Source organism: Brachycentrus maculatus, unplaced genomic scaffold (assembly GCF_059751285.1).
Source record: "Brachycentrus maculatus isolate JH-2025_06_01 unplaced genomic scaffold, ASM5975128v1 h1tg000086l, whole genome shotgun sequence".
NCBI lineage: Eukaryota > Metazoa > Arthropoda > Insecta > Trichoptera > Brachycentridae > Brachycentrus > Brachycentrus maculatus.
In genome coordinates this window covers 796,026-817,199 of record NW_028280840.1, presented here as the reverse complement: position 1 = coordinate 817,199, position 21,174 = coordinate 796,026, and the positions used below count along the sequence as shown (strand labels likewise).

The window sequence follows — 21,174 nt, the reverse complement described above, 5'->3', positions numbered from 1 at the left end:
ACGTTAATGCAATAAGGGCCAACGCCAGGATCGTGCTGGTGCCGCGCTACGGCGTTGACATTGTTGCCTTGAGGGTTCTAGCGTAAAATCTCCTAAAAACCTAAAAAAAAAACCTTTTTAAACTAATCGAAACTTCACTTTCCCTGCTAGTAAAAATGTTTTTTAATATTATGAAAAACTCAAAACAATTTAGAAAAAATCCCACATCCTGAAAGTCCAAGGAAAAACTTCGGTATCTTTTTGAGATCAGTGAAAATTTTTCGCACCTAACCCAGTTTGCGCTAGAGATGGTACTGATAACACTTATAAGACTCTGATTAGATTAACACTCAAGATACACGTCACATTTATATGAAAAACACAAATTTCAAATTGTCTTTATAATATCATTATTTTAATATTCAAGCAAGTTAATTTTGTATTTATAATAGTAAAAAATATATGTAATATGATCTTGTATTTTAGTTAAACAAGTATTTCCTTCCCTAAACTCTCTTTTTCCTTTGCCTTCCTTATTATCATCAGTTTGTTATTTTCATAAATATTTAATGAAGTATAAAGTTGTTGCTTAATTAATACAGCAGTAATTTGTAATTTATGGTTGTTTTTAATGTTCAAGCACTATCTACCCTCTGATTGCAAGCAGCTATATAAGGTATCAAACGTTTTGACCAATGTCACTAGTTTGTTTTTGGTTGGTTGGAAGATATTGCTGTTTAGTAATATCACGCTAATGTACATATTTCTTTTGTGTACATGAAATTTAAATAAATAGAAAAATATTCCTAAGTCAAGTCTCAGTATCAATTCATCTAAATATATTTATCTAGTCATTGATTTTTATAAATACGTATTTAATAATTAATAAGTATGTAAGACATGATATGATGACATGATATCATTCCTGAAGATGGAAGCAAAGCTTCCGAAACTAGTCGTCATAATAAAATAAACTCAAGTGGTAAAAAATGTGTTTTTCTTTTAACTAACTAACTAACTAACTGCTCACTAACCATCACGCTGCTTCCTCGCAGATTTAGGCAGAGAGAATCGAACGCTATACCACTCTGTCTTTGCAAACATTCTTCGCCTCTTCCACATTCATGCATCTCCTCATACATACCCTACGATTATACGACTCCTGACCCAGCTTTCAAGTATTTGACATACTTGATTGTGCCAAGTTTTCCTCGGTCTAATAAGTCATTAATAAGAACAGATACTAAAAATCAAGTTTCGAGAAGGTTTATCAGGGCATCAGGAATATTAATAAGGTAGTCGTCCGGTATCCAAGAATATTGGCAATATACAGCATTATATAACTCGTCCGGTAGGCATCTCAAATATTAGCTACAAATCCCAGAGGGCTTTTATTTTGTAATCTGTATCAAGTCTTACTTATCAAACAAACTTAAACTTCACCCGTCCTGAAGGGTCTCCTCTTCAATGATCCCAACTGAATTCCGGGAATATTTCGCGCTCACTAAATTTTGCTTCCGTTTAACTATGTTCACGCTTTGGAGAACAAGAAGTAAGTATCCATCTCTCTGCTTCGGAATTATTACTATTTATTTCTCGTAGGCCATTCGAATAATTATTTGCGAAAATTGTACTGAAAATTCTGCCAGTAGCTAAAAGCAACTATGAAAATAACCTCAATTTGACTTTTATTAGTAAGAATATAAAAATTAATATACTTTAATATTTTTGCTTTTTTATGAATTACTATTGGCTTCTTCTTTTTATAATTCTTTCATCCATGGTGTATAGGGCACTGTATTATTTCGAAGTAGTGTTATCTTGGTCGTTAATTATATGTACCTAAGGTTATTAGTCCTGCGATTCTTGTACTAGTCCAGGGTCATATTGAATAAATTTGAAATTAAAAATCATTTACATTTCTTCAATCCCCCTCCCCCTCCAGAAATCTCTCCAGAAATCCTTTAGCACGGTAGTCAAACGCGCTTACCACAACACTATGGAGGTGGACAACTATAACAATTTTTTCCGGCAAAAAATATTTTTCTAATTTTCCATGGACAATTCGCTCACTCCTTTCAAGAACGTCATAAATCAAAAAACTAGATTTTTCAGGAGAACGTTTTTAAAGTTCAAACATAAAATACAATGTATTACAAATAAATATCAAGCCACTTATTTAACTTTTTACTGTGCAACAGATCTTTTGAGGTAAAACCTGAATATTTTTTCTCCATTCGAAAAATATTTAGCATATTTAAAAAAATAATTAAACAATACCTTTTCTTCAAAATGCAAAAATAACACTTTCTGCCCTGTAGCGGGTAAATATTAAGTTAAAAATATGCCGCTTTTGCTGGGATATAGTACATTTTCTGGGCATTACGAAAACATGCACAACTCAAAATTGACGATTTTTGATTTATGACGTTCTTGAAAGGAGTGAGCGAATTGTCAAATTTAAAAATAAACATGTGATTTTTTTTTATCAACAATACATTGTCAAAATGCAAATATTCATAAAAAAATAGTATGTTAAATTATTTAAACCAATGTAAACACTGTTTTATGCGTACGTTGATAAATTTATATTTGTATTCAATAACGAAAATTGATAGTTAATATTACACATTTCATTGTCACACTGGTAAATTATGTTAAATATAACAAAATAATGGGTTTTCTTAAGTGTCGTATTATGAGGTAATTTCGTGGTAAAATTATTAGATTTTTATGTGTTTATTATTACAATTTTATGTCCAATATTCCCCAACAAATACCGTTGATATACGAGTGTGTACCTACATAATAAAAGAGTCCTCCCAACCACGCAGTATGCGGGATAGTATGCCAAGTCATAAAAAACGACTTAGCGAACGATCAAAGCGCTCACCGTTTACCACTAGAATATTATATGTGTGTATTATATTACCGGAATGCGGACCCACAACTCAACTTGGGACAAGGAATAAAATAAAAGATGCCTTTGCTCTTCGGGCTAAAACTTACCTTCTGAGCTTTCCCGTGTTCTGGGACGACCAGATTTATAAGGATATGATCTGATTTATCGCGTGAAATTCGACAATTTATCGTAAAAACATCGTTATCTATCGCCGGAATTCAAAGTACGTTTTGATTTTCTAAGATATGCTAGGCTTTTGACCCCGTAAAATAGAAGAATTATTTGGTAGTTAAGAGAGAAAGTATGCTTATTGTAAAAGGATGGCAAGAAAACTTTTTACCATAAATTATTTTATTTCTAAACGTAGAGTGAGTTCAAATACTTGTTTACAAAATCTGGATTATCTCCAATTACAGGATTTATTTTTATATTATTTTTTGACATCTCATCAAAGATGAAGAAGAATATGGAAGTCTGGGCATTTACGGGCTGACGACCGTCATGGACTGGTTTTAATGTTCACTTTACACACGTGTAACATTCACCAATTCTTGACAACTATTATTGACAACCACACTCAAATTCTTTAAGTTCTATATACATGAACCAATTTCGAAACATTGTTCTTGAATCACTAGAACTTCATTAGAGACCTCTCTTTTGTTGTGATGAAAGGAATCTTTTTATTAAGCAGAAACTCTTTTATTAGTGTGTGAGTTCCGAATCCTGGATTATAATCACACACATGAGAAACGCCAGAAAATATCATTTTCATTTTTATTATTTAAGCTTATAATTTCCTTATTAAACATTTGACTGAAACGAGCGATCAAAAATGAACTGTCAGTATATTTTTTAAATATATATTTATATATATATATATATATATATATATATATATATATATATATATATATATATATATATATATTGTTATATATATATTTTTAAACTTAGTTCATCATCGCACCACTTCTCTGCGGGGACATGCAGAAAAAAAGAACGCCAAACCAATCAGTCATTGCAGACAATCTTCGACTTTTTCATATTCATGCATATCCTCATCGCCGATTATTTCGACTCCCGACGTGACCACTTTCAAGTAATTAAAAAACTTGATCATGCCAAGTATTTCTCGGTCGCAACTACTACATTAGTCCCTCAACTACATTCGCCTCATAAATTTGTTTTGCTATTCTTTTTAATTTTTAGTTAATTATTTTTTTCGGTAATTTTTTTTTCTAGACACGTGAAGAGATAACAATACATTATTACATATCTATAGGTAGTATTATAAAGTTGAAAATTATGTATTACATTTGTTAATGTCCACCTTTGTAGTATGATTTATTTTATTTTGTTTATTCGGGAATTGTACAGCTTTACATTAAAAAAAATATATAATAAAAAATAGTTATACTAACAATTATAAACATTACATTACATTCACAAAAATAGTTACATTTATAAAAATAAATCCAATTAAACAATTCCACATTTATGTTATAATAACTATTAAAAATATATTTTTTAAAGAGTGGGAGTGTGTGTGTGAGGAAGGGAGTATGGTCAACATGCTCGGCTACCGTACTGGAGGTTCCGGGTTCGATTCCCATGGGGGGGGTCAAATAAATACAAGCCGTTTTTTCATTCTAATATTTATTCAATATAAATTACCCTGGACTGGTTGGTACCTAAAGCGGAGGACTGATCACCTTTCCTTCATGTGTTAACGGTCAAGATAACACTGCGTTTATATTATGCAGTGCCCTATGCACCATCGGATGAGGGTTTGAAGATGAAGAAGATAATATTATACAGTTTGATTATACATTAGGGTGGGCCGATGGGGTTTTTTTGCGAATTCAACAATGAAATGGGTCTAAAAAGTTGCATTTTGGATTGCACATTACGAGAAAAATATTGAAAAAAATATTCGATACTACTTTTGGCCCTCAACCAGAGCTCAAAGTTTTCGGAAAAGCCATTTTTTTGCGCTTAACCAGCTGTCATTTCGTAATTTAGTAATAAAGACAGTCTAATTAAATGTTATGATATGTAATATACTTTACTTAATAAGTATGTAAAGGCAAAAGTTGCACTTTACGTTGTTATAAATAGGTATCGTTGTTTTAGTAAGTCATTATTCCTATCAGTATTCGGCCAGCGCGCGGCGCTCTAAGGAATCGGTTGCGCTGTTCGTAATTTTCTTTAGATACCGGTACTTTAAAAATGTGTTAGAATTTGAAAATATTTTACAATTCATGTTAAAAATTATCTTAACAAACGATTAAAGTTATTTTAAATACATTATTATGTTAATTAAAAACTAGATGAGTTCATCTAACTCTGTATAAAATAAAACTATATTTAGGTTTTTAGCCTCTTTTATTTGTGGATTTTTTTTCGAACTGGTTTCAAAAAGAAGGTTATCATCCTCAAAGATAGATATTTACATGTATATCCCTGAAGACAACAAGGTTTTTGTCGAAATCAGTTGGAGAAAAGTACCAATAATGGATGTGGTTAAAAACAAAGTTCTAGTTTTATTTTATAAAGTTTTATAAAATGTGCCACAAAATATCTCTTAAAAATAATTAATAAATAAGCTGAACCCGCTACTAACATAGACGTAGTGAGGTGGGTTGTCCCATATTTGGCGCACCATCAGGTCAGATCAAAGGAATGATAGAAAAATTATGCACTATTCACTTAAAATAATCTTCAAAAATTCATCAAAAAACAGCCTAACTTCAAAAACAAATCGAAAAATTATCGATTATCAAAACAAGGTGACAACACCTTTGTCTAAAAGACAATGGAAGAAATTTTCAAAAAACACAGAATCAGTGAGTTTAAAATCATTGCCTGAACCCTCACCGTCCAGTTCTAAGAGGAAAACTTTACAACCCTCCTGCTATAACAAGTGTATGTAAACGATTTGGTTTTTCAGACCGATCGGTTGCAACTTTTCCTTTTATTGTTCTAAAATACTACAAGCCATACTGCACCAATATTTGGAACTGGCAAATTTATTTCAGATTCAATCTGATTTTTTGAGCAACAGTTTGGAGCTTGAAAATGTTCAATGCCTAAGCTGCGATGGGACTGTATTTAATACGGGCTGGAAAAATCGAGCAATACGGCATATAGAATATATAAGAAATAGACCATTATAGTAGTTTATTTGTCAATTACGTACATTATAATGAATTACCATTTAAACATTTATTTACCCATGATGGTCCCACATCTGGTCTTCGGGGAAATTCTAATCCAACTGGAAAAGCTTTAAGTTTTGTGATTACTAATTATACATTTTTTACTGTACCTGTAAACCTACTACATACTCTTAGCTGGGACCATCTGTGTCAATCTATTACTATTGAACATTGTTCACCAGAAATCGTAAACCAACAACCTGGAAAAATGGCACATATCGGGACCTAAACTTGAGAAAAATCATCGATACTCGGAAGAAGACAGATGCTAACCTTAAGTTATATTAGTTACCGAAGCTCAATTTTCAAGCTAATAACTACATATAAATAATTATAAGGGCTGAATCATAAGTCACACAACCACCAATCTGAATTAAAATATTGGACAGCTTTTAAGAGGAGATTTCAATAAATCGAATATCAGTTTTTACTATATCCTCCATCCCTTGTCACATGTAGGCCTAATGGAACGCTCGTAAAAATGGTGACAGAAGCCTCAATAACAGTAACTGTCAGAAAGCAAAAGATGGTGTTATACGAACGAAAATAATGTACGGGACTAAAATACCATCATTCGATAGTAAGAAACAATGTGTATCATAAAAATTACTTTTACTTTCGCACTCTGCTTTATATACATAGAAAAATCCGTGAATTCCGTCATTTTCATGATTTAAAAAATTAATACAAAGGCAATTTCTATTTTTTTTCTTGTGTAATGACTATTCTTTTATTAATATACAATTTTATTATAAAAAAATTCAATTTTATATTTATGGGAATAAAGAATTTCGCTGAAAAATATAAAAATGTAAAAATTTCAATCTTAGTTGATTTGTCGTTTTTAATTAACATAGTGTATTTAAAATAATTTTAATTGTTTGTAAAGATAATCTATAATTTATTTTTAATTACACTTAAAATTCTAACACATTTTAAAAGTACCGGGATTTAAAAAAAAACGCCCAGAGCGCAACCGATCCCTTTGAGCGCCGCGCGCCGGCTTAATACTGATGGAAACAATGACTTACTAAAACAACGCTACCTATTTATAACAACGAAAAGTGTAACTTACGACCCTGTGTGTTTTTTAAATAAGGTATGTTACATATCTCAACACTTAATTAGACTGTCTATATTACTAAAATACGAAATGACAGCTGGGAAAGCACAAAAAAATGGATTTTCCGAAAACTTTGAGCTCTGGTTTAGGGCCAAAAGTAGTATGGAATATTTTTTTAAATATTTTTCACGTTATGTGCAATTCAAAATGCAACTTTTTAGACCCATTTGTCTTTGATATCTAATAAAAAAAATTTTTCATACACCAACGGCCCACTCTATTATACATGTACATATTATATTTGTTAATTATTATGACAAACGGAATGCCAGGTCAGTTCAAATAGCATACGTGGCTTATGTATTCCCATCATGAGAATTTCCACCTAATCTCGCCCATTACTAGATACTCACATAGTTTGTTATATTGATTTAATTTACGAGTATTCAGCGATAGTAACTTCTGCGCTTGACCGCTTCCCTAATACGACAAAGCACCTCTCCGTAATAATTTACTACACTTCGTTTTAATTAATTATCGACCATTGCTCCCTAATAGACTAATCTCTGCGGATTATTCCATGGATTCATGAATCGTATATATTCTAGAGTTTTGTGATTATATGATAATCTGAATGGTCATTATTATTGTAATTGACATTCCACTAATAAGCTCTCCACTATCGGAAATACGCAATTCTGTAAATTTTCATACTCGTATTAAACGAATACATAATACAACATTTTGAGTGTGACATACTTGTTCACTAATCTGGATTATCTGCAATTAGGAGTTATTTTAATAATATTTTTACATCTTCTTTCTTCTCACCATAGATGTCTCTAGTGCAATTTTAGTGATTGAAGCACTTTGTTTCGAATTTGAAGTTTCAAGAATTTGAGTAATGTGATAGTCAATCATGGGTAGAATTGGTGAATGTTACACGTGTGTAAAGTGATCACTTAAACCACCCGATAACGGTCGTAAGCTCCGTAAATGCCCAGACTTCATATTCTTCTGCATCTACGTTGAGATATCAAAAAAGAATATACAATACAATCGTTCAAAATGTATGTTTCATTTATATAAGAATTTAATGGGTAATTAAAAATTAAGTTCGCTTCTTAAGTGATATGGTTAAAGTGTTTGGCTACCATGCTTAAGGTCCCAGATTGGATTCCCGGGAGTACCAAAATTTATTTCTGTGTTTTTTCACTATAATATTCATTTGATATCAGTCGAAACTGATACGTGAAATAAGACTGATCATCTTTGTAATTAACGAATAGTGTAACACTGCATCGATGGGATGCAATGCCCTGTGAACCATTTGTCGAGGAAAATGAGTGCTATAAGAATTTTTGTAAACGCTTTTTTGGTGAATTAATAAAGCTGTATCATTTTACTGCTTTAATCGTGACATCAATTATTCAATTGGAATTATTTTTGGAAATAATATTTACAACATTTTGAGTGTCTCCAGTTTCTGCTAAATAAAAAGCTTATTTTCATTTCACCAATAGATGTCTCTAGTGAAGTTCTTGTCATACAAGAATAACGTTTCGAAATTAGTTCATGTATATACTCGTAGAACTTCCAAGAATTTGAGTAGTGTGGTTGTCAATAATGGGTAGAATTGGTGAATTTTATAAGTGTGTAAAGTGATCACTTAAATCAGCCTATGACGGTCGTCAGCCCCGTAAATGCTCAAAATTCCATATTCTTCTTCATCTTTGATGAGATTTCAAAAAATTACATGAAAAAATATGAATAAGTCGTTGAATTCACGTAATGTTTCCTACTTGTTGACAAAAAATTTAACATTTTTAAAAATATATATTGGTCCCAAGAAATAATAAATGTAAAAAAAATTTCTACAATAAGATTAAAATGATCACTGCGTGTTTTGAGTATTCCTACATTTTCTTTATATGTTCTCCAACAGTATAAACATAATATAAGATTTTCTGCTTAATAAAAAAGCTTCTTTACATCTCACCAACAGATGTCTCTAGTGAAGTTCTAGTGATTCATGAACAAGGTTTCTAAATTGGTTCATATATATAGAACTTCCAAGAATTTGAGTAGTGTGGTTGTCAATAATGGGTAGAATTGGTGAATGTTACACGTGTGTAAAGTGATCACTTAAACCAGCCTATGACGGTCGTAAGCCCCGTAAATGCCCAGACTTCCATATTCTTCTTCATCTTTGATGAGATGTCAAAAAATAATATAGTATAAACATATTTATGTTCTTCACCTATTTTCGTAAGAAAAGTATGGATATTTGATAAAATAACGTTGTTTGTCGTTCAACTCGAGTAAAGATGGTACAGAGTAGAACAAACAAATGTATACATTTCTACATTTCTCAGCAGAGTAATTTTTCATTCTTCCTTACTTCCTTTATAACAGACAAGAGAGAGGTTCAAGGATGTCTTATTCGCAGAAACAAATCGTTAATTAAGTTTTCATCTCCCCGGAATAAATCCTTCACTAATTATAATTTCTGTAATTTACTGCAGTCATAATCTCTCCTTGTTCCCAGTTTAATTACAATGGTTCCCTCTTTTACAATAATTAATATCTGTTTGTATTTGTGAATGCTATTATGAATATTGTGTGAGAAAATGCAAAATAAAATACTAGACTACACACTTCATTTATGTACTATTACAAATATGTAATAACTAACTCTCTTATATAGGTGACATCTGTAAAAATGGTGCATTTAAATCTTAACTATTCAAAGAAACATACAATTGTTTATGTGTTCCAAACCTATAATCTCCTTAAGTTATTCACCGATTTCTTTCAAATTTCAACACAACGCTTCGTTTGAATGCACATGTTTTATTTATCCACATAAACAAAATTGTTAATGTTCGTATGTTCAAAATTGTATATCTCGTAGAGTGTTTTAAAAATGTGTCACAGGTAAAAACATCTCTGAGAGGTAAAAATATGTTTTTTTAAATGCCATTTAACCCTAATGGCAGCGCCATCTGTTAAACGTAACACTACCAGACTCAATTCCAAATATTTTAACAAATAAATATAAGTGATTTTTCACTCTAATATTTATTCAAGATTACCCTGAAGCCGAGGGCTGATCATTCCTTAATGTGTTAACGATCATGATAACATTGCGTTTATATGATGCAGTTCTCTATGCACCATCGGGTGAGGATAAGGTTTTGAATGAAAAATTATTGCGGCTCTAGGAAGGCCTCAACCACCTCTTTCCGGTAATATTGGCGATATGATGTATCTAGAGCTTTTCATCCCCATCTGCCATATTCTATTATGGACATATGACCCGCTTACTCCCATTTTCTCTGAGTAACTACACTTGCTTCGTCGGCAACTTTCATTCATATCGAATTTCCACTTTTTTTCAGTCTCGGTACGTTTATCCCTAACATGGAGAGTTCCATCCCTTTTTGCGTCACTAGTAATAATCCTTATTTTGTTATATTTGTAAATGTGAACGAACTTTGATTCAGATTACAAGTAGGCATAAACCAAAAAATGTACGTGTGCATAGTCTTTATTAATTTTAAGGCCTCTAAATAATAATTAAAATTTCAAATTTACTTTATTAACAACGTTTTGGGTGGGTCTAACTTTTGTTCAGAAATAAAAAAAATTTAATCAAAATAAAATAACCGATATTTGTGAACAAGACTTTGGACATAACCAAAATGTTGTGAATAAAATAACTGTTCAAATTAAAAGTTTCATAAAAAAGTAGAAATCATGTTTTTAGGCTTGTCTCTTAGTATGTGAAAAAATTCGGATAAGATCTTGCATATTCATATTTATTTATCAATTTACTTTTAAACCAACTTGATACTCATATATAGGAGTAAAGACCTCAAGCCAAAACTTTTATCTTTCTTTCTTGCGATTGATTATTTTATTTGTCTTGAAAATCTACTTTTTATAGTTAGTAATAATTTCACAATTGGGTAATTAATACCTTTATAAGTCCCAGCTTTTGATTTTGGTTTTGTATTTTGTAATTCGTGTGTAAAATTCATACGAGCGCACCATGTTTTGGTCAAAGATATAAATCCACATAAGCCACACACGCAGGGTAGTCGAAAAACGTTACGTATCGTTACTAATTAATATATTTTCATAGTTAATCGATAAATTTAATCAATAAACGAGAAGGTCTCGGCTGTTTCTAATAACTTACATATTATAAAGGTTTTTCGTGTGATTTATCCAAATATTATTTAATAATCAACAAGTTATGACAACTAAGCGACATTTAAATTTAATTTTAGTGAATGGTCATTTAAATCGACATAAAGTGGATAACTTTACTTAATGTGTCTTTTTATTTATTTTTTTTTAAAGAGAAGCATTTGTGATTTATCATTTACAAAAATAATTCAATTTCATACTATTTCTGTGAGCCTAAGCGGCTCATTATTAAAAATAGGTATCAAATTGTGGTGGAGTGGGTTCGAACCCAGATACTCTGACTCAAGAGTCCACGACACTAACCATGGGACCACAACCCGAGACTTTAAATATTTAACTTAAAATAAATACTAAGTAGAATTGATCCGCATGAATACTGATACATTACAGATATTATTTTAATATAAATATTTATGAAAAAATTGTTTCATTGTATTAAAAATTATATTTTATTAATTTTCAATATAAAGGTAAAATACAAAATACCAGACTTTAAGTGTATATTATATTTAAAAGATTTTCGCAGATAGTAAATTATTATCTTTCTCACATTAATTACCGAAAGATTATAAAGTTTAAGATGATTATAATATTACTCTTCATTTACCTGTTCTTCTACCAAATATACACAGTCTACAAAAATAGTCAATATAATGTACCATAGGCTGAGTAATACCGACTAGTATTTGAGAGACCATATTAATTATTATTACAAGAAGTAATCTGATTGAAGAGGAATTAATCTGAGCAGTAACATATTGTTTACCAAGATTTCTACTTAGGAATATGTATCAGGTATTAGTTCTCTGGTTTAGCAAGTTAACACAGTGGCCACGAAAGTGATTGAAGATTGAACCGAGTGCCGAGTGCATTAGTTGGGAGAATTATTACGTAAGCGGACTCCTTGGCGATAATTCAAGCTGCCCCTTCCACTGAATACAGAAAACCTTATATCTTCGTCTTTCTTCCTCCCCGAGGGTTCTCGAATGGGGGACAAGGGTAGAATTATTCAACGTCCTATTTACAAACGAGAAATGTAGGCGAATCATTTCATTTACTAGCTAACCGCAATGAATTCTTGTATACGCACTAACATACACATATACTTACTGACCCTTATTGACTCTTGGTATTTTACAAAATACTCCCTTCTAGGTGCGTTTGTTTTGAATCTACATAAAATATACTATTTACAAGAATATGATACGATATTAAAATCAATCACTTTTAACTAATATAAGAATTGACGTGGATAGTAAATTAATTATAATTTATATTTGAAGCACCAACTTTGTGATTTTCCATTTTATAATTAAAATGTTACTTTGTTTTAAAATCACTATAAATATTTTATTATAATTTAATTATAATGTCTACCGGTTTCGAAGCTAACCGTTTCTTGTGCCATGACACTGACTCAGTGTGAAGTCCAAATATTGTGAAGGTGATGTTCAAATGCGAACATAAGTCTACTTAACATTTTCACTTTGGTGCAAATGTTTTAGATCTTAACAAATTTTCAAACCAATTATTTTATAATATTATTTCACTGGATCACATAATCAGTCTTGATAAAGAAGCGGTTAACTTCGAAACCGGTAGACATTATAATTAAGTTATTATAAAATATGTATAGTAATTTTAAAACAAAGTTACATTTTTACTATAGTAAATTAATTATCATATTATTTGGAAATGTACTAAATAGTTCCACGGTAAAGACTCCCACAAATAAATAACGTTTTTTTTAAAATAAGTGAAATCACTAAACGAGAAATATAAGATATATAAATATGAATTTGTAGTAGTTACTTATCATATTTCTTAACGAACCTAGTATATTTCCAAGCAACATATCAAATAAATAAAAACATAACTAATAGAAATAGTTTAAGGTACATGTAGCTTTAACAGAAATGTAGATTTTCTATAGCATAACATGTTACAAAATACTTGTGTTCATATTTTTTCTTCGGATAGAATAATATGAATTAACATTGATTAATTTACTAATATAAGAAAATATATCTTTATGAATGGAATATAGCTTCGTACGTCGTATAGGGTATACGCAAACAAGTATATGTAAATGTCACAGCAAAACTTTGTTTTCATCATTTCATATATTTTAATACGCATATCTCCAGAATATATAAATGTGTAATGGTATCCCTCCCGATGTATAAAGATATTGTGGTTCCATCCCAAAAGTGATAAAATCTTGGAAGGAAATTCGAAACCTTCATATTACCTTTTCTATTATACAACCTTCAACAGTGACAAATAAACCATTTTGCGAGTAGGATTTCATTCTTATTTACTCGGGTGGTTTCAGTTATTTCTCGTAAAATTTTGAACCAAATAAAATATACTTTTATAAAACCTTAAGCTTATGCGAAAGAATAAGGTGATTATGACAACTTAAATATTAAAACATGATCAGTGATTTTAAGTTATTAAAAATTAGATTTTTATTATTAGGTTTACGGCATGAGATACTAAAAAAGATAAAATTGAAATAACGCTTTCTTGTATATTTTATTAAGTCTCTGACAATATTTTATCATTTCAAGACATGCGCGACCTTACGCATTTTAACATTGAGAAATGGAAATTACTCTTCGGAAATATTATACAAATGACTTATGTACATAATATGTTTTGAAATAATTAAATAAATAAACATATTTGTACAATCATAAATTCAATCGTCATAAATTCAAATTGATTGATTTATTACTAATAATTATTAGTTTATAAAATTTATTTTGAATCAGTAAAATTTCACAATATTATTATTCAACCTATTTATCGTCTATTTTTTTATCTTAAAACATGAATTTTATTCCTTAATCAAAAGTAAATGTCAAATGAAATAAAAACGTCTACCTATTTAGATTCTGCTATCGTTATCCTTTGAGACATGCAAATTTATCTATAAAGTTCTTAACTTAACTTTCGACAATTAAGATATCTATAAAGTACAGAGAATATATTTATACAGTCGCAATAAAATATATTGTAACGTAATACTCAAATCATTTACATACATTTTTTTCTATTTCATAAAACATTAATGTCATAATATTTCTAAACATTATTTCAATTTAAAAAAATGGATTTTGTTATACCCCTGATAATTTTTGAATTCATTGCAAAATGCTACGCTCCAAATAGTGAATCGAAAACATAAAGTTTTCAGTCCCATTAAAAACCATAAAACTGAAGAACTCATAAAAGTGGATTCAGTGTCATAAACCTGATTTAAAGTGTAGATAACGTTTCGGGATATAACTATATTAACATATATTTTGAACATTTTAGATTATATCAAAATTATTTTAAATCCTGAACCGAGTAAATCATATGACGTCCTCTTCGCGAAATACCAAAACGAGGCTTCGAAAGCCAAATTCATAAAAATGCATTTTCCAATGTATTGTAATAATCGTACATATGTAGCTTATAAAAAGGTAAACACGATGGTTCTCCAGAGAATCTGAAAATCCCTAGTTTCCAGATGAATTAGGTGATAGACTTCTCACGCCTCGATCAGTTACAGCATGTCCCTCGAGTAAAGTGATCTTAACAGTTCGCGACCAGTTCACTAAATTTTCACATGCTGTTGCGAGCCCTTTGACATGGAATACTCTTCTGCTATTAGTTAGATACTGTAAGAATTAGTTGATTAGTTCTGCAGAAAAAATAAACTAAAAACAGATTTTTTGTTAAATCATTTTTGTTAAATAATTATCATTCTCAACATAATCACAAATTTCAATTCAGTTCAACCAAAGCACCCCTTGATGTAACATTTTACGAAAATGGCGTTATATATGTTATTCAAAGTTGTAATCATGAATAATAATTGTAATTATGAATAAAAACGAAGAAATAAACACTAAGACTAGACTCATTTTCTCCCCAAAGAATCAAACACATTCGTGGTACCAGTAGTTGTGTAAGCTTCCACAAGCTTTTACAATTACGGACATGCAACCCAAAGTACCCTAGCTATCGCTGCTATTTTATTTTCATACAAATTCCTTCTCCATTTATTTAACGGTATATAGTTGACGTAAGTAAAGGAACTTAGTTTCTTTTCTTGCGTCAACTCTATACCGTTAAATAATTTTGCAACTAGATCCTTAAATTTTAAACGTGGGATTGGTTATCCTTCATTCCTTATGGAAATCAATGATCGAGTTAACATCACGTATACGATGCGGTTCCCTACGCACAGCATATGTGACTTTTTTAGAATCAATATCATTGCAAAATATCCCATCCATTAACATTTTTAAATGATTGAATGGTCAATGTTTTTTACTATAATCTTCAGAAATTAAAAACATCGTGTAACAGAATCATTGAGGTATTGAGTAATTAATTTCATTAATTAAATCTGCACATATGTATACGTCTGTACCTAACCAATTTTCTCCGTAAACAATTTATTTAAACTTATATTCAGTACTTATTCATTGGGTTAATATATATTATACATATATTATCATTAGGTGTACTTCATTAAAACAAAACACTGCGTTATGGTACAATATGCAATTGAATTCCTTTTGACGTCAACAATAGGAATAAAAAATTAAGATTTCTGTTTTCTTTTGTGATTTGCATTTTTAAACCTAGGGACAGTTATACAATTAAGGGTTATAATAAGGAGCTTGAATCAATCTAGCTCGTGACAGACAGTGTTATTAATGGGATGGGTATTAACCAAATACAATATAAATTTGGATTCTAATCCACATTTGTATTGTATTTTCGTCGAAATATTTTGTATTGTTGGCCGAAATTAAGATAAAACATATAATAAATCTTCTGATTTCGTAATGGGATGGTTTTTAACCAAATACATTACAAATATGGATATCAATCCACATTTGTATTGTATTTGATTTGTGTCGACCGAAGTCGACACAAATCAAATATTTCGATAAACATGTAATCTTTTTTGGGTGAGCATTAAAGGTAAATATTTTTAAATTCTTACCTATTATTTATTTAAAAGATGACCAGCTCATTGGGAGAATTCAAACATTGTCTGTGGCTTCCAACAAGTAATGATTGCAGAGTGACGTAGTGTTATTATGTTCCCTCAGAGTTAGTATATCATGTTGCGCCACCGTACTTGTTTACCTTCCCTCTAAGTAAAACTTTCTCTGTTGAACGTGTTCCGATCAGTCCACTCAACTGAATAGTTCACTGAATTTTCACTGCCATCATGAACTTTGCGGGTAAACAGAACTTTGCACTACTTTACTAAACATAACTTTTCAAACAGATTGTAAATAAACTATTGTTATATTTATCTTTTTAAGTAAACGTATTGTTTCAAATGCTTATAACCACTTTGTCAACAACACTTTTTTTTAAATATTAATTTACGTTAATCTACTCAATTCAATGGTTATTAATCACAACATTTATTACAAATTACATACATTAATAACTATATAATTAATTAATCAATATTTTTATATTTACTAATTTATGTATTGGGGTTGAATAATGATTATTTTTATATATTTAGGCAGTTATTGTGAAAAATATAAATGAATTAAAGATAAATCCATTTCTTACAATATGTATAAGGTATATTTTTGCGTTATCTAAAGTACATCAATTCCTCGTGTAAAATTCACGCTAGATAAGAACTTTTTTGGCAATTCCGTTAATTTAAACTTTTACTTTAAAATAAGAAATGAGTAAACAATGCGGCGATACAAGTTTAAAAGAAACCGTCGCCACCGTTAACACTCTCCCGGTGCAGGTAGTGACAATGTTTATTCATCGTCCGGCGGAAAATAGTTTCCGCGGAGTCGACGTGCACATACGACGGGGACGCAGGCTCGTGTCATGTGTCGCGAGAGGCGAGCGGCCAGCGGAGCGGAGCGGCGGCGCGCGCGTGCGGTCGGGGCGGCGGTCGGACGAGCACTCGGCGGGCGGAGCAGCGCGCTGCTGGCCGGTGACCGCCGCCCGCGCGGGTCGATAGCGCCGCGCGCACCCGCGGGGGCGCCGTGATTGAAAGCCTTTCGGATGCGGGCGCTTCAAAACTTGAATCGCGACTCCCGGACGACCTTATCCCGATTGCCTATGAATCGTAAATTAATGTAAACAAACCCTACGGTACACCGCCACTCGACGTGAATTGAAACAAACAACCGTCTCATTTCCCCGTCATCTCGTGCGAGTATTAGTCTAGTCAGAAAGCGCGGGAAATGTTCCCATTTCGCGCGCGTAATGAACTCCCTTTCAGCCTTCCCTGCGCGGTATTGAAAGAACTTCGGCTTTTGCTTCGGATAACAAACAAACCTGTTACTCTCTCGAGTGAGAACATTATTTGCTTTTTAAAACTCCGGGCTTCTCTAAAGACCGTATCAATAATAAACGAAGCTATTAGGGTGCACAAAAGGTTCACTAAACGATCGCCGTGGAGCACAAGTGCATGAAAGCTTTGAATGAGAAAGTAATATCAATCAAAATCTTTGGAACTGTAGACAGACTTCCTGTATCCCTTTTCAGCGTAGATGTCATCTTTTCGGAATAAAAGGAATCCGTATTAAGATAAAGCCACGTGCTTTTGCGGCTAAGCAGTTATTTATATTCACCATTCAGCGTTACAAAGAGAGAAAAACATTTTACTATCGATGATAACTTTTTGAAAGTCCGTTAAGATAGGATGGTGATAGTTTGTACTGATATAAAACTACAATCGTGATTGATAGATTCAAACTAAACAGTAGCACGCGGGGGAACCATGTTGATAAATTGTTTGACTTGTACAACATATTTTTAGCCATTTATTTATAAAAATCATATATATATATATATATATATATATATATATATATATATATATATATATATATATATATATATATACATATATATATATATATATATATATATATATATATATATATATATATATATATATATATAAATATACATATATATATATATATATATATATATATATATATATATATATATATATATATATATATATATATATATATATATATATAAATATATATATATATATATATATATATATATATATATATATATATATATATATATATATATATATATATATATATATATATATATATATATATATATATATATACATATATATATATTTATATATACATATAAATTTTCATTACATTCATAAAATTCAAACGTAATTATTGATTTTGATTGAAACTTATGACTCTTTAAATTTATTACCGATTTAAAAAAAAAAAAAAAAAAATATATATATATATATATATATATATATATATATATATATATATATATATATATATATATATATATATATATATATATATATATATATATATATATATATATATATATATATATATATATATATATATATATATATATATATATATATATATATATATATATATATATATATAAATATATATATATATATATATATATATATATATATATATATATATATATATATATATATATATATATATATATATATATATATATATATATATATATTTATATATACATATAAATTTTCATTACATTCATAAAATTCAAACGTAATTATTGATTTTGATTGAAACTTATGACTCTTTAAATTTATTACCGATTTAAAAAAAATATTTATGGAAAAAAATCTCTAATGCTGGGATATATTTCTAACGCTGAACTTTGTCAAGATTTTTATACAACCATCTTTTCATCGAGAAATAAGCGTGTCACTTAAAATATTTTCTCTGATTTATCACCACGATGTTTTCATATTGTAAGAACAATATTGTAAGAACAGATTAATTGAAACAAAACTTTTTTTTTGTTGTGTACTATATTCGTAAAAAGTTTTGGAAAATCTTTTGTTTCTTAGTTATATAACAAATTAATATTTAATATGATCTCATTTGACCTCAACCAAAGATTTTACTCTTCTTGACAACTATTATATAAGGTTTTGGCACGTGGATGCCATTTTTATATACACACCTGAATTATGGACAAAATGAGCTTTTCCACCGTAGTGCAATCAATTTTGGAGAGCCGATTCTTACAGATTGCTGATAAATTTTCAATTAGGTTTATGTCTGGCAAAAATCCTAGACCAGTCCATCATAGTTCATTGTTATTGTGTGAATTTTTTTTCTTTATTTTTTTTGGATTTGTGGCAGGGGGTTAAATCCTGCTGAAATATTCCATAACCATTTGATCTTCGTTTTTGTATCTCTGGTATTATCTTTTCCAGTAGAATTGGGTGATACTTCTCGCTATTCATCATCTCAGTCACTGAAAGAAGCAGCCCTGGTCCATAACACGAGGAACACCCCCAAAACATTTTTTAGAGGGTGTTGAAAATACGAAAAAAAAATTTGTTTAAATTTATCTGTTTGATACTGTATATATAGTACATATGTGCATGTATGTATTGTAATATATTTCCATAATATTACTCCACACTTAGCTTGCGCCTTGATGAAGGCAAAACAGAAAACAAATTCAACTTGAACGCGTATACACTTACGCTACAACATATATTGAATTTTCAAAAATTTCAATTTAAAGAGTTATAAACTGTTGCAATATCAGTAACGAAAATTGGCGTTAACCTTAGTTTTATTCCATTGTAGCAAATTTCCACAACCCACATATCAATCCAAAAGGACATATAAAATATATATTAAATAGTGACGTTTTGAGTGTGGTCCCCTTGTATTAATTTAGTGAGTTTTATTGAAGCTTAGCCTAACCAAAATACATCAAAAGTACCATTTTATATAATTTTTATTTAATGTTTTCCGAAATCATGATATTTAAAAGTAAAAGTTTTTTTTGTTTTATCGTCACATCCAACAACTAAATGAAAAGAAAAAGTAATCCTCAATGTAAAAGTGTTACCATACATGTGAATGCATATATATTTTTCTCAATTTTCGCTGTGTCATATCCTTCCCAAAAATAATTTTGGTTACTTAAATAGTAATTTGTGAATATGTACCTTTTACAATATAATAAACGTTAATCAGAAAAATAAAGTAATTAAGAAAATAAATGATTACAAGAAACTAATTGACATTAGGCATCGTGTTTAAATCTACTTTGATTATTTTCAGAGCGAACGTTACAAATTTAGTGAACTATCGTTTAAGTAAAACGTTAGTGGAAACCAGAATGGTTATATTTCACTAACCCAAGCGTGTCGTTATACTTTCGAATTGCACATAAATTTTGGTATTTTCCGAGAAAGGTTTTCCTTGAACACATATGTACATTTGTCTCTTTACCCGTGTGGGATGATTTTCATTCACATGTGCTACGCGAAGTGTAGAACAGACAGGGGAAATATCCAGAATAGTGCTGAGAATACGAGTAAGTCTCATTTGAGACAAGAATAAATGCGAATCCGCGAGAGCGTGCTATTACTCCATACCGTGTACTCTGTGGGGGCATTAATGTCGGCACAAAAGTGGAGAGATCGCAAACAGGAGGCTCCTTTGCCGGATTGGGACTTTTCAATCAGCGCTCCTTGTGTTCGCATTATTCTTATAGGCATACGCCTAATCAAATCGCCTTATTTTATGCAAAGAATTAAGAGTGAAGGAAACATCCATTTTATATTCGTATATCACTCAAATCAAATCAACATAATACGAAACAAGGAGTTTTTTTCTTCAAAAATTACATATTTTGCCTTTCTGTGCTATATCTTATTTAAAAAGTTGTCCCAATAATTATTATTTTTATAGATGACTCACATAGATGAACCAAGT

The 21,174-nt window shown here is 30.3% G+C and overlaps 1 protein-coding gene across 1 annotated transcript in view; it reads right to left on the bottom strand.

Moving 5' to 3' along the window:
* Window positions 1–17,322, bottom strand: part of LOC148310859 (uncharacterized) — a 339,367-nt gene extending 322,045 nt beyond the window's left edge. The window contains exon 1 of the mRNA XM_088257619.1: window positions 16,392–17,322. The gene's annotated coding sequence lies outside the window, so the exon portion shown is untranslated. The remainder of the gene's footprint in view (window positions 1–16,391) is intronic.
* Window positions 17,323–21,174: the final 3,852 nt, after the last annotated feature.